This window comes from Triticum urartu, chromosome 6A (assembly GCF_056163025.1).
Source record: "Triticum urartu cultivar PI428250 chromosome 6A, HENAU_Tu73, whole genome shotgun sequence".
NCBI lineage: Eukaryota > Viridiplantae > Streptophyta > Magnoliopsida > Poales > Poaceae > Triticum > Triticum urartu.
In genome coordinates, this window is record NC_141878.1 from 529,868,716 (window position 1) to 529,880,284 (window position 11,569).

Here is an 11,569-nt window from a genome sequence, read left to right on the forward strand (position 1 = left end):
CCGTCGTGCGCCTTGAGAGCGTGGCGTGTTTGGACTCCTGAGAGGGCCGTCTTAGACTCGTAGACACCGCGTACATTGGAGTTGTGGCCCGGGAGGACTCCTCCCGGCGATCCGATTCGCTCCCGTCTGAAGGTATTGGCGGCGGCGGCGGAAGGGCGCCCATCGCTAAACCCTAGACGAAGCAGACCTTGGTAATACGTCTCTTATTCATATCATAAAGCATAAGTCACCTAAAGACCAAGACAACAGAACATCTCTCAGCTTGACATCAATGTCCGTCATCTGTCTATGGCACCACCATAACAGCCGCTAAAGGAAAAATATGCCGGACCGCCTTCTCATCTGAGTTCAATGCGGCTCATTGCTGACATACAACTTTGTGGACCTCCAAGATGGCTCACCAAAGATGAAGTCAATACCGTTAGACCGGGGCAAGACCTGGAACACGCCATCGAACTCCAGATCCGGCGCCCCACCACGACTAAGACGCCGAAAGAGAGAACCATACCTGCCATCCATCAACCACGAACCCAGCACACGTCCCGTCTTCCAGATGTCGTCGATGCAGAGCACAATCTGCATCCCCTCCAGGACTACCTTTCAAGCTCCGCGTCGATGCTGGAGCAAACGTCGTCGCAACGACGGAGCCTGAGGACACAAGTCCATGACAAAGATACTGCCGCCACGACATACCCGCTTGAACATACTGGTTCCCAAACCCATCATCAACCATAGAGACGATTGCCTCATGGGAGAAGAATCCGGAGCTTCTTCATTCAGCATCGCCATTGCCGACACCAAGATGTCGAACGATCCAAAAACCTAAGCTACTAGGGCCGTAGAACCTAAAGCTAAGACGATCCGCACATGCGTGGACCGGCGACCCCCTGACCACCGACAACCTCTGTCGCTGGCGAAGGGGAGCTGCCAGAAGAGTTGGTTCTCTTGGAGGCGGCTAGGGTTCAGTCGCTCGCCAAAGATTTCCTATCGTTGTCGATCTGATTCATCTTGTTTTTCTCTTTGCAATGTATACACGCGTACACATGCATCGATAAATACACGCACGTCTATTCTAACGAACTCATATGAAAAACTGAGCTGGGAGATCTTGTGATTGACAATGTCATTGGCGATGCCTCATCATCTACCTCTAAACGAACAACGCCAAATTTTGGTGGGCTTTGGGACGTGACCGTCAACTACAAGAGACATAAGACTTATGTGACTTCGTCGATAAAACTCTTGAGAAACAAGCAACAACAATCATGCGGGGTTTTTTGCTACGATTGCCATGAAGATTTACAACGGAGGACCACAACTCCTTGATCACATAACACTAATTCCAAGCATTGGTGTTAATCTCCAATAGCTCAAGCCCAACCAGGATCATGTTCCAAATCTCGAAGAACCCAAATTTTGAAAATGATGCGAGATGTTGAATCCAACGCTGCTATACAAAGTTGGAATGTGCAACAATTCAGCCACCCTAGGCATCGCAGTCGGTCGGTCATCCAAACCATACTTTAAATGACAAACATAGTGGACAATTTACACCTTGATAGCTTGGAATTGCTCCACCCCTCCGGGCTGAACATAGCTTTACTGTTGATCCCTTCAAACCGCATGAGATAAGCTCGCTTGACAGGGTAATAAATACCTAAAGGGGTGAAATTCTAAGCAATGTCATCTGTGACATCTTCGTGAAGCAAACGTCCGCAACAAACAATCGAAGGACATGGAACTGAAGGTATGTGTTTTCTCGAAGAAACGCGGCACGCCACGTATACGAGCGTACGCATATACACGCACTTCTGTTATGATGAACTCAACTAAGTTGGTAGATTTCGTGATCGACAAAGTCAGTGTTGACGAACGAATCAGCGTTGGATGGCTAGGAGAACACTAGTATGCTTGGTTCATCAGAATTGACACGATGCTTGTATTTTCCTGCATTTGTTTCAGGACTTTTGATGACGTTCGTTCAGTGGGAGAATATATTCCCATTGACTATGGTGTCTGTGACGACTTTGTCAATCTCAAGATAAACCGCCGACTTGCTTTCTTGAAGGTGTTCGTAGGGATAAGGTGTGCATGCATATATTCATACATGATTGCATTTATAGGGCGTGAGTATATGTGCATATATATGAGCATCTGTGTCTAAAGTTGATGCCTCATCATCTACAGCTAAGAGCAGTGTATCAATTTTGCTGTCTCTAAGCCCACACTCAACTCTTAGAGGTAGCACCTATAAGTTGCACTGCATCGGTTGCCTCTAATCAAGAAGACAAGAACAAAATAGAGACGTCTCTAACCTTGATGTTGCCTCCAATAATTAAATAAATCAGTTGGCCCCACTTATCAGTGAAAGTAAATCCTAGAGAGAGGTGGTTGATTGGATAAATGTGATGCTATTTGGCACACTTTTAATTTCGGCTAGGGTCCACCTTAGAGGCTACTTGATGTCTCCATACATTGTGATGTCTTTTCATTCGGTTAAGGGCAAGTCATGTGGGTCCTACCTTAAAGAAAAGGTTGTCTCTATAGTACATTTGTGATGCTCTAAATGAACATCGCCTAAATTTTGGCAGGCTTTGGGACGTGGCCTTCAACTACAACATACACGACACATATGATGACTTCACCGACTACTTCTTAGAAACAAGCACCAACAATGATGCGAGGGTTTTTCTATAGTTGCCATGAAGATTTACGACGAAAGACCACAAATCCTTGATCGCATAACACTGAGACTAGGCGTTGATGTTAAGCTCCAATAGGTTAAGCCGAACCAGGATCATGTTCAAACTCCCAAAGAATCCCAAACTTTCAAAATGATGTGAGACGACGACTCCATTGCTCTATGAAGTTGGAGTTTGCTACAATTTGGCCATCCCCGGCATCGCAATCGGTCGGTCATCCAAACCATACTTTAAATGACAAACATAGTGGACAATTTACACCTTGATAGCATGGAATTGCTCCACCCCTCCAGGTTGAACATAGCCTTACTGTTGATCCCTTCAAACCGCATGAGATAAGCTCACTTGACAGTGTAATAAATACCTAAAGGGTGAAATTCTAAGCAATGTCATCTGTGACATCTTCATGAAGCAAACGTCCGCAGCAAACACTCGAAGGACATGTAACTGAATAAGGTGTTGCATCGTGATCTCCTCAGACTTGTCAATTTGTCGACCCACTCCATGTTCAACAACGCCTACCCCATGCATTAATTACTAGTGCCCTTCACCAATGCAAACATGGGGCGTGCCAAAACTCCCCCCCCCCCCCCCCCCCCCCACCGCATGTCCCTTAGCGTAATTGTAATTGTCGTGTAAGAAAGATCTATTATATCCAAGTTATTTCACGGGTTCCCCCAAACTAACAGTCCTCTTCAAATCATTCCATTTCCACCATGGCCACCCAAGTCGCAAGGCCCTCAAGACTTATCCGAGATCAAGAATTCCTAAACAGTCCAACTTAGTCGACGGCACGAGGTTAGCTAACCAAGAATTCTGATACCTGGAATTTCCCAATAATGCCTATACACGACTAATCCACTTAATCTACTGCGAAGCATAGACCCGACCGATGCCCAGTCCTGGATCGCGCCAAGCTGGCGCACAAAAGTCCCATGTTCCAGGCTATTTTAAGTCGTGCGCACGCACGCACGCACGCATGCATACCTGCTCACAGCCAAGCAGAACACGGCGCGTCTGATTTCAGAAAACAAGCGGCGTGTTCGTAGCTACAAGTCCGAAAGTCCAACAAAAAATGATTTAGAAAACGAAGCAAAATAACGCTGATCTGATCTAACCGCGCCACGACAAGAAAGCAGTTCGAGTCGGGCTCGTGGTAGCCCGTCTAGTTCTACTGCCGTTTGATGGGTGAACGAATATTCTCCCTTTCGGTTCACTGGCTAATTTGGCTGTGACCCGTGACTTGGATCGGAGTAATTGCCCGTCGGATCGGGCCGGGATTCTATCGATCGCACCGACCCGACCCAGCCCAGCCGCCGTCAAAGTCGCCCGGTCGTCGCCTGATCGGCACGCGCAGGCACAGCGGACAGCGCCACGTTAAACGGCTTGACTTTTAAGCGCCTACTACAGCTGCTAGGAGTGGTACGCCGCAACGATCTCGCTGGTCCCTCGCCGGACCGCCGCCGCAACGATCTCGTGGTGGAGGAAAAACACAAGAGGTTTCTTTTATTGAGAAGAATTAGGAAAAACACAAGAGCTTCTAAGCTATGGAGAAGAAAGAGACGCCGTGCTCTCATGCCGGGCTGGATTTCCGGAGGTGGCGGTGGCAAGAGCGCCACCGGCCCATTAGTTTTTTTTTTGGCTCGCGATGATAGGAAAAAAGATATGCATCTCCCAAGAATTTTGTAGAGTGCATATATAGAACACAAACAAAAGAAATATGGAGTAATGAAGAGAGAGAGAGAGAGAGAGAGAGAGAGAGAGAGAAGGACAAAAGGGTCGAGAAAGTGCATATTGGACTTCTCCAAAGAACACCAAATGAGGTACACGGATATATTATAATTTCTTTGTAATGGGATCATAGGAATAGACATGCCACGGAAAATGTGTCTTAGGTCTAGGTCCCAGGCTCCTTGGAGTCCTTCAAATTTTTTAACCGGAAACTTTATTTTATGCAATTCCAAAAAAAAAACTGGAAATAAGTATATGTATACACATAGGTGTGTTGTATGAATTTCCAGCAATATATATTTTAGTACGTGGTGTACACAAAAAAGAGAAATGCTTGTATAAATGTGGGCCTTCCTTTTGTTGTTTTTAGGCCAAGATTTTTTTTTTCACATACACCACAAATCATCGTATTTACCCATGCAAAAAGAAACCATCGTATTATGTAATGAAACTTTACACACATGTAGAGAATATAAGTATCCATACCAACAAATTATTTTTTCATGAAACTTATCGATAGAATTTTCAGGTGTTTCAAAATTCCAGGATCCAAAATGCTGCTCTCCATGCCGCAGGGGCCATTAGTATTTTAAAGGAAAAAGATTTGTAACACATGTTTGTTACTAGCACCATCGATCCCTTTGGGCGTTGATTCCTTCCCTGGGGCCGTCATCCTGAATCCATCATCTGCTAGACTATCACAAGGTTTGTATGAATAGGTAGTGTGACGATAGTGTAGGGTAAGTGAGGTTTTGATGTGTTCCTAATAGAACTCGAAGTAGTTTTGCGTTTGAAGCCTCTAGCTTAATTGCTCGCCGATGGTTGGTTCTTTTAGGAACAACCCCCTCTTCAACCAAAGAGTTTTGCCCGTCAAGAAATCAGAATATCTTATGTTTGAAGCTTGACTATGTTTTGCTCATTCACGATATCTGTTTACAACTTTATTTATTACCATGGGCTTGCATGTCTAGCTGGTATCCTCATTATTTCCCTTTTTTATTTCTTGTTTCATGTTGTTTAGCAATGTTCTTTTAGTCGGTTGAGTGTTTTATCATAGTACATTTCGATCCTTCCATCTAAAAAACTGAGCATGCATTCCACGTAAACCTGACAAGCCCAACCGTTCGATCTAAGCCACAACTAGGCGAGGGGCAACCCGCTTGATGGGTCTGGTAAAAACTTGACAGTTGGGCTATGATTTGGATGCATTTTTCCATCATAGCCCTAGCTTGGTACACCTATTATTACGGTTTTTTTTATCTCAAAGCAAATACTCCCTCCGTCACGGTTTAGAAGGCGCGCTTGAAAATTCTCTAGGACCTAGGTGGTTATCTATTGGTTGTGAGATGGGCTAAAAAATAGTATTCACACTACGCATGCATATAGAAATAGTATATCGGAGTACTAATTAGCTACTAGAAATAAATGCAATGCGCCCTAAATCTTGTCTATTGTGAAAACACACGCAAATTTAACGGTGTCTTCTAAACCGTGACGGAGGGAGTACAATAATTTATTTATCCGAACATGCCTAATAAATATTGTTGACACAAAAAAAGACAATGTTTGGCCCTGGGTTGACATTACTCCATGCTTGTAAAATCCGCCCCGGAGAACGATGTTTATAGGCGAGGAGATGTTTAAGTGTTTTCATTCCGTCAAAATTTTAAATTAAATCCCACAACCCACCGAAACACTAAAGTTACCCCCTAGGAACTTCAATTGAAATTCCTTTATAAATTATACTAAAAGCATTTAATTCAGATAGTTTGTTCATCATCTGGTCTTCTCAATCCAAGCCACGGGTTTTAAAAAACCGACCACTAACCAGCCAAGATGCCGATTCGCCGGTTCAGTTTACATGTGGACGATGAAGCATTTCAAATGCCGTCTTCGAAAACAAAAACTAGAACACAAACGAGGCTAGCTGCACCTGCACAGCACGGAGCCAAATACCATTCTCCATCTCAAAACAAAAGCAAGTGTACAATTCAAACGTTCAACGGTCAACATTCAAACCCCAATCCCAAGGAACAAACGCTCCCCTCCCCAGTCAGTCTCCGCCCCGCCCCCGCCCCCGCCCGTCCTTTCTTTTTCCCTCCCTCCCTCTCGCCGTTCAAACAATCGCACGCACGCACGCACACGTTCGTTCAACATTGCCGTCCACAACCTATATAGCACGCCATTTTCACCTCGCCGCCCACCCAAAAGGCAGTCATCGGTCGTCAGCCGCCGTTCTCGTCGTCGATCGGCTCCGGCCCCGCGCCTGGTATCACGCCAGCGCGATCGCCGCTTTCTTCTACCGTCGATGGTCACGCCGCTGCCCCGCTTCCGCGCCCGGGGCTTCCGCGGCGCGGCGCGTGGCGCGCCGGCCGAGGTACCGCTCGCCGTCAGGCGGACGTGGCAGCAGCCGATGCTGGTCGCCGCCGCCGCCGAGCCGGAGCCTGCCGTGCCGACCCACTTCTTGTGCCCGATATCTCTTGATATGATGCGGGACCCCGTGACGGCGCCGACGGGGATCACGTACGACCGGGAGAGCGTGGAGGGGTGGCTGGAGCGCGGCCACGCCACGTGCCCCGTCACCGGCCGGCCGCTGCGGCTGGAGGAGCTCGTCCCTAACCACGCCACGAGGAGGGTGATCCAGGAGTGGTGCGTCGCCAACCGGGGGCTCGGGATAGAGCGCGTGCCCACGCCCCGCGTCCCGGTCTCCGCTTTCGACGCGTCCGAGCTTCTGGAGGCGGTGTGCGCGGCCGCGAGGCGCGGCGACGGGCCGAGGTGCCGGGAGCTGGTCGCGAGGGCCAGGGCGCTCGGGAAGGAGAGCGAGCGCAACCGCCGGTGCTTCGTGTCCGCCAGCGCCGCCCGCGCGCTCTCGTCGACGTATTGCCATCTTGCCGGCCAGCGGGTGGTGCCAGCGACGGCCCTAGAGGAGATCCTGGCGGCGATGGTCGTGTTCTTGCCTCTTGACGAGGAGTCCAGGCGCCACATTGCCTCCCCGGCGTCGCTGGGATCCGTCGTGTCTATCCTCTCCCACAGCGAGCCCCTAGCGCGGGTCAGCGCCGTCGTCGTTCTCCGCGAGATCGCCTCCTCATCCGACCGGCAGTGCCTCGAGGCGATGTCAAAGACCACCGGCATATACGCGGCGCTCGTCAAGCTCCTGGAGAAACCCGTCTCGCCCCAGGCCACCAAGGCGGCGCTGGTGACCGCGTACTACCTCGTCACGCACACCGAGCTCGCCGCGTCCTGCCTCGTCGACCTCGGCGCGGTGCGGCTCCTCCTCGAGCTGCTGGTGGACGCCGACAAGGGCGCGACGGAGAAGGCGCTGGCCCTGCTGGACGGCCTGCTCCTCACAAGCAAGGGCCGCGACGAGGCGTACGCGCAGGCGCTGGCCGTGCCGGTGATCGTGAAGAAGATGCAGCACGTGTCGGACATGGCGACGGAGTTCGCCGTGTCGGCGCTGTGGCGGCTGTGCAAGAACTCCCCGGCGGAGGGCGGCGGGTGCAAGGCCGAGGCGCTGCAGGTCGGCGCGTTCCAGAAGCTGCTCCTCCTGCTGCAGGTGGGCTGCGAGGGCGCCACCAAGGAGCGGGCCAGCGAGCTGCTCAGGATCCTCAATGGATCCAGGGACGGCGCCGAGTGCATCGACACGCTGGATTTCAAGGCGCTCAAGAGACCCTTCTGAGTGTGCATATTGGAACTTGGCTACGATCGATGTGGATAGAAACCATGCAGACACAATTAGGTTTAGATTCTCTCTCTCTCTTTTTGGAAGAACTACTGTGCTCAAGGGGGGGTATTTTTGGAACCTGGGAATGTACGGTTCCACTCAAATTTAGCAAAAAATGACATCTACAAGTTGTGAAAAATATGTGAAAAGAATCATCCATGCAACAGGTAGAAACTTGAGCTTGAAAAACTTGAACTTGGCCCCCCCAAAAAACTTGAACTTGGTGGATGTTGGCAAAACAAAAGCACACATGACAATTGGCAAACTGTGCAATAAAATACAAAAAGTGCAAAACCCTTTGTGCTTATATACTACATAATTTATTTATTGTGAATAAATCATAAAATATTTTTGCATACTTCAAAATGGTCATATTTCTAGAAATTTCCATGGACGTGTTTCAATTTATTTTCCTGTATATATGATTTTTTGAAACTTGAAACATGCAATTTTTTTAGTTTATGAAACAAGATCATATATATAATTGTTGATACCACGATTTTTTTTACTGAAAATACAATCTCCTTGCTATCGTCCATTATCATCTTCCAGCCAAACCAAATTACAGGCATATTAGATCATGGATGTAAATGGGGTAAAAAATTTAGGCTCACCACTAAACATACGCTTGAGGAGTTTTTTGGGTGCCAACAAAGTTCTCCTTCCCGTCTCAAAAAAAAAAGTTCTCCTTCCTATTCTCTTGACTTAGATACCAGCCTAAGGAGTTAGGGTTTTGGAACAGGTGGTGGTCAAAGACTCATGATAACTAGATGAGAAAGGTGGATGGCGGCTTGTTGTTGAACGATGGATGGACTAGGAGTTGAGCGACGGTGACGAAGGTGTCGGGTTAGGATCTTGGAGCAATGGATGTACTATCTCCGGTCATTTTTACTCCATGTATTAGATTTGTGTCAAGTGAAACTTTGCAAAGTTTGACCAAATTTATATTAAAAGATATCAACATCTACAATACTGAATATATAAACTATGAAACTGATTTCAAAATGAATCTACCATATTGATTTGATATTGTGAATGTTGACATTTTTTTCTATAAGTTTTGTCAAAGTAGAGATAATTTGGCATTGAATAAAACTTATATGCAGACTAAAAAAACCGGAGGGAGTAAATCTCCTGGCCGCAAAATCAAGATATGGTGTGTGTGTGCGCGCGCGCGTGGTGTGGGGTGGTGGTAAATGTTAGCCATCCAAATGGGAAGAGTGGACAGAAATGGTGGCTCTACATGATTCTTCTTTTGGGGAACCAAACCAAATAATATATGCCCTCATATTATTTAACTCTTTTAATTTTTTTGCAGGTTATATAGAGGGCCACTGCTTGAATTTTTATGTGGTCATTACTCACTCTTCCGAAAGTCTGGGAGCTTTTGACTATTCGGTGTATCCGATGAAAGATGGTAGCACGGAGTATTTACAACTGGTTTGGATAGCGGCCTAATTAATGCAAGGTGTTTAGTCATCTCTTTCTATTTTCACCAGTTGTGGTAATTTTTATCTTCATTTCATTTTAGCTCCGTGTGAGCTTGTAATGAACCGCAGACCTTTTGAAATTTTTGTTTAATAATATAGTTGCATGCATCAGTTTGATACAGAAGCCGGGGGTGACCCTCCATTTCAAAAAAAAAGATTAATTGCATCGTCCAAAATACTCTAGAGAAACACTAGCACTTAGTTTTCGCTCAGTTTTCCTTATTAACCGATCAATTCTCTTGTTCATATGAAAAATGTAGAGCTCTTATCGGTTGCTTGAGAAAATAAACACTCGCACAACGGCCATTAGTTGCTGAAGTGAACTAAAGAAATACCAATGCATCTACATTTGCTCATATCTGAACCGTTTGTGACAGTATATGATATGCCCCCAAAGTGAACAGAGATCACCGTCAGTCGCGATTGAAAATCTTTATTGTAATAGTAAAAGTGAATAAAAATACTTAGGGGGTGTTTGGTTCAGGGACTTTTTAGTCACAGAGACTAGAAAAAGTCCCTAGGAACCAAACAGGAGGGACTTTTTCTACACGGACTAGAAAAAAGACTCTACTGGAGAGTCTTTTTTGATTAGTCCCTGGGACTAGAAAAAGTCCTAAGACTTCTGAATCAATCACCCCCTTAGGCCAACTCCACCACGCGACCCTATCCTGTCCGGCCCCGTCCGTTTGGGGTAAAATGGACAAAGAAGACGGCCCAGCGCGCAACGGTCCGGACCCATCCTGTCCGTTTTGTGTCCGGGCCGACCCATTTCGAGCGCAAACTTGCGCCGGGTTTGGCTCGCGGCGGACACCAAACGGACGCGCGCTCGTCCGCGTCGGGGCCGCGTGGCAGGCGGCCACCTACCTCCCACCCGCCCACATCAATGCGCACGAGCGGGCGGCCCCACCTGTCATCCGCACGTCGAACGGTCGCCGTCCTTCTTTAAGTGGGAAGCGTGGACGGGTCGTCGTCCACACTGCCCCACGCCACCCCGCGGCCTCCTCGAAACCCGACAGCGCCGAAACCCTAGCCGAAGCCCTCGAGCTCGCCGGCCGCCCACCTCGCCATGGGGTTCTGGAACGGCAAGGGCAAGCACGACCGTGAGGCCGGCTCTTCCTCGGGGCGCCGCCGCGGCTCCGTGAAGAAGGAGGAGCCCGCGTCACCGCTGCGCTCCTCCCGTCAAGCCCCCGTCCCGGCCCCCTTCACCATCAACCCTAGGCCCGCCGGCGAGCGCGACCGGCAATACCTCGCTACGGACGTGTGCCGGAGGTACTGAGAGACGAGGACGCCGGTCCCGTGGAGTGACGTCCACCTCCCCAACGGATGGCACCTCAGCGCCGACCGGGTCCCGATCCCTCCTGTGCCGGCGAGCGGCCGCGCGCGCCGCGATGAGATCGAGCGCCGCCGCCGCCTCCTCCCGGACGACCTGTTCTACGACGACATGTATGGCCCGGATTCCGACCTCTGGGACACGTGGCTCCAGGACGAACACGACACGCGACGCGCGTCATACTTCGCCGGCACGGTGTCGGGGCCGCGGCGGCCACGTCGAGAGGTGCGCGGGCGTACGCGCATGCGCGGTGACGAAGGAATGTACCTAGGATAGGGTCACGGACCTGTCCTAACTGCCCTACCCAAGGACACCTTTAGAATAAATCACCTTTCAATCGACTTGGAGGTGTTCCACTCGACAGACTCGAAGACATTCGACCAAGAAGCAATTACTCAACCAAGATCCAACCACTCGACGGCCAGGAGACCTAAAGTCACTCCGCACGCTAACGGTCGGTCATTAAGTAGCCTTTATGGTCATCATAACACTTTATTACTAGCGTTATCAGTAACGCCCTGCCTTAATGTACATTGAACCCTTCGTAACGTGGGCTGGCCGGGGTCCTGGCGCACTCTATATAAGCCACCCCCCT

At 48.9% G+C, this 11,569-nt stretch overlaps 1 pseudogene; it reads left to right on the forward strand.

Moving 5' to 3' along the window:
• Positions 1–6,555: 6,555 nt before the first annotated feature.
• Positions 6,556–8,343, forward strand: LOC147966085 (U-box domain-containing protein 21 pseudogene; annotated as a pseudogene).
• The last annotated feature ends 3,226 nt before the right edge of the window (positions 8,344–11,569 follow it).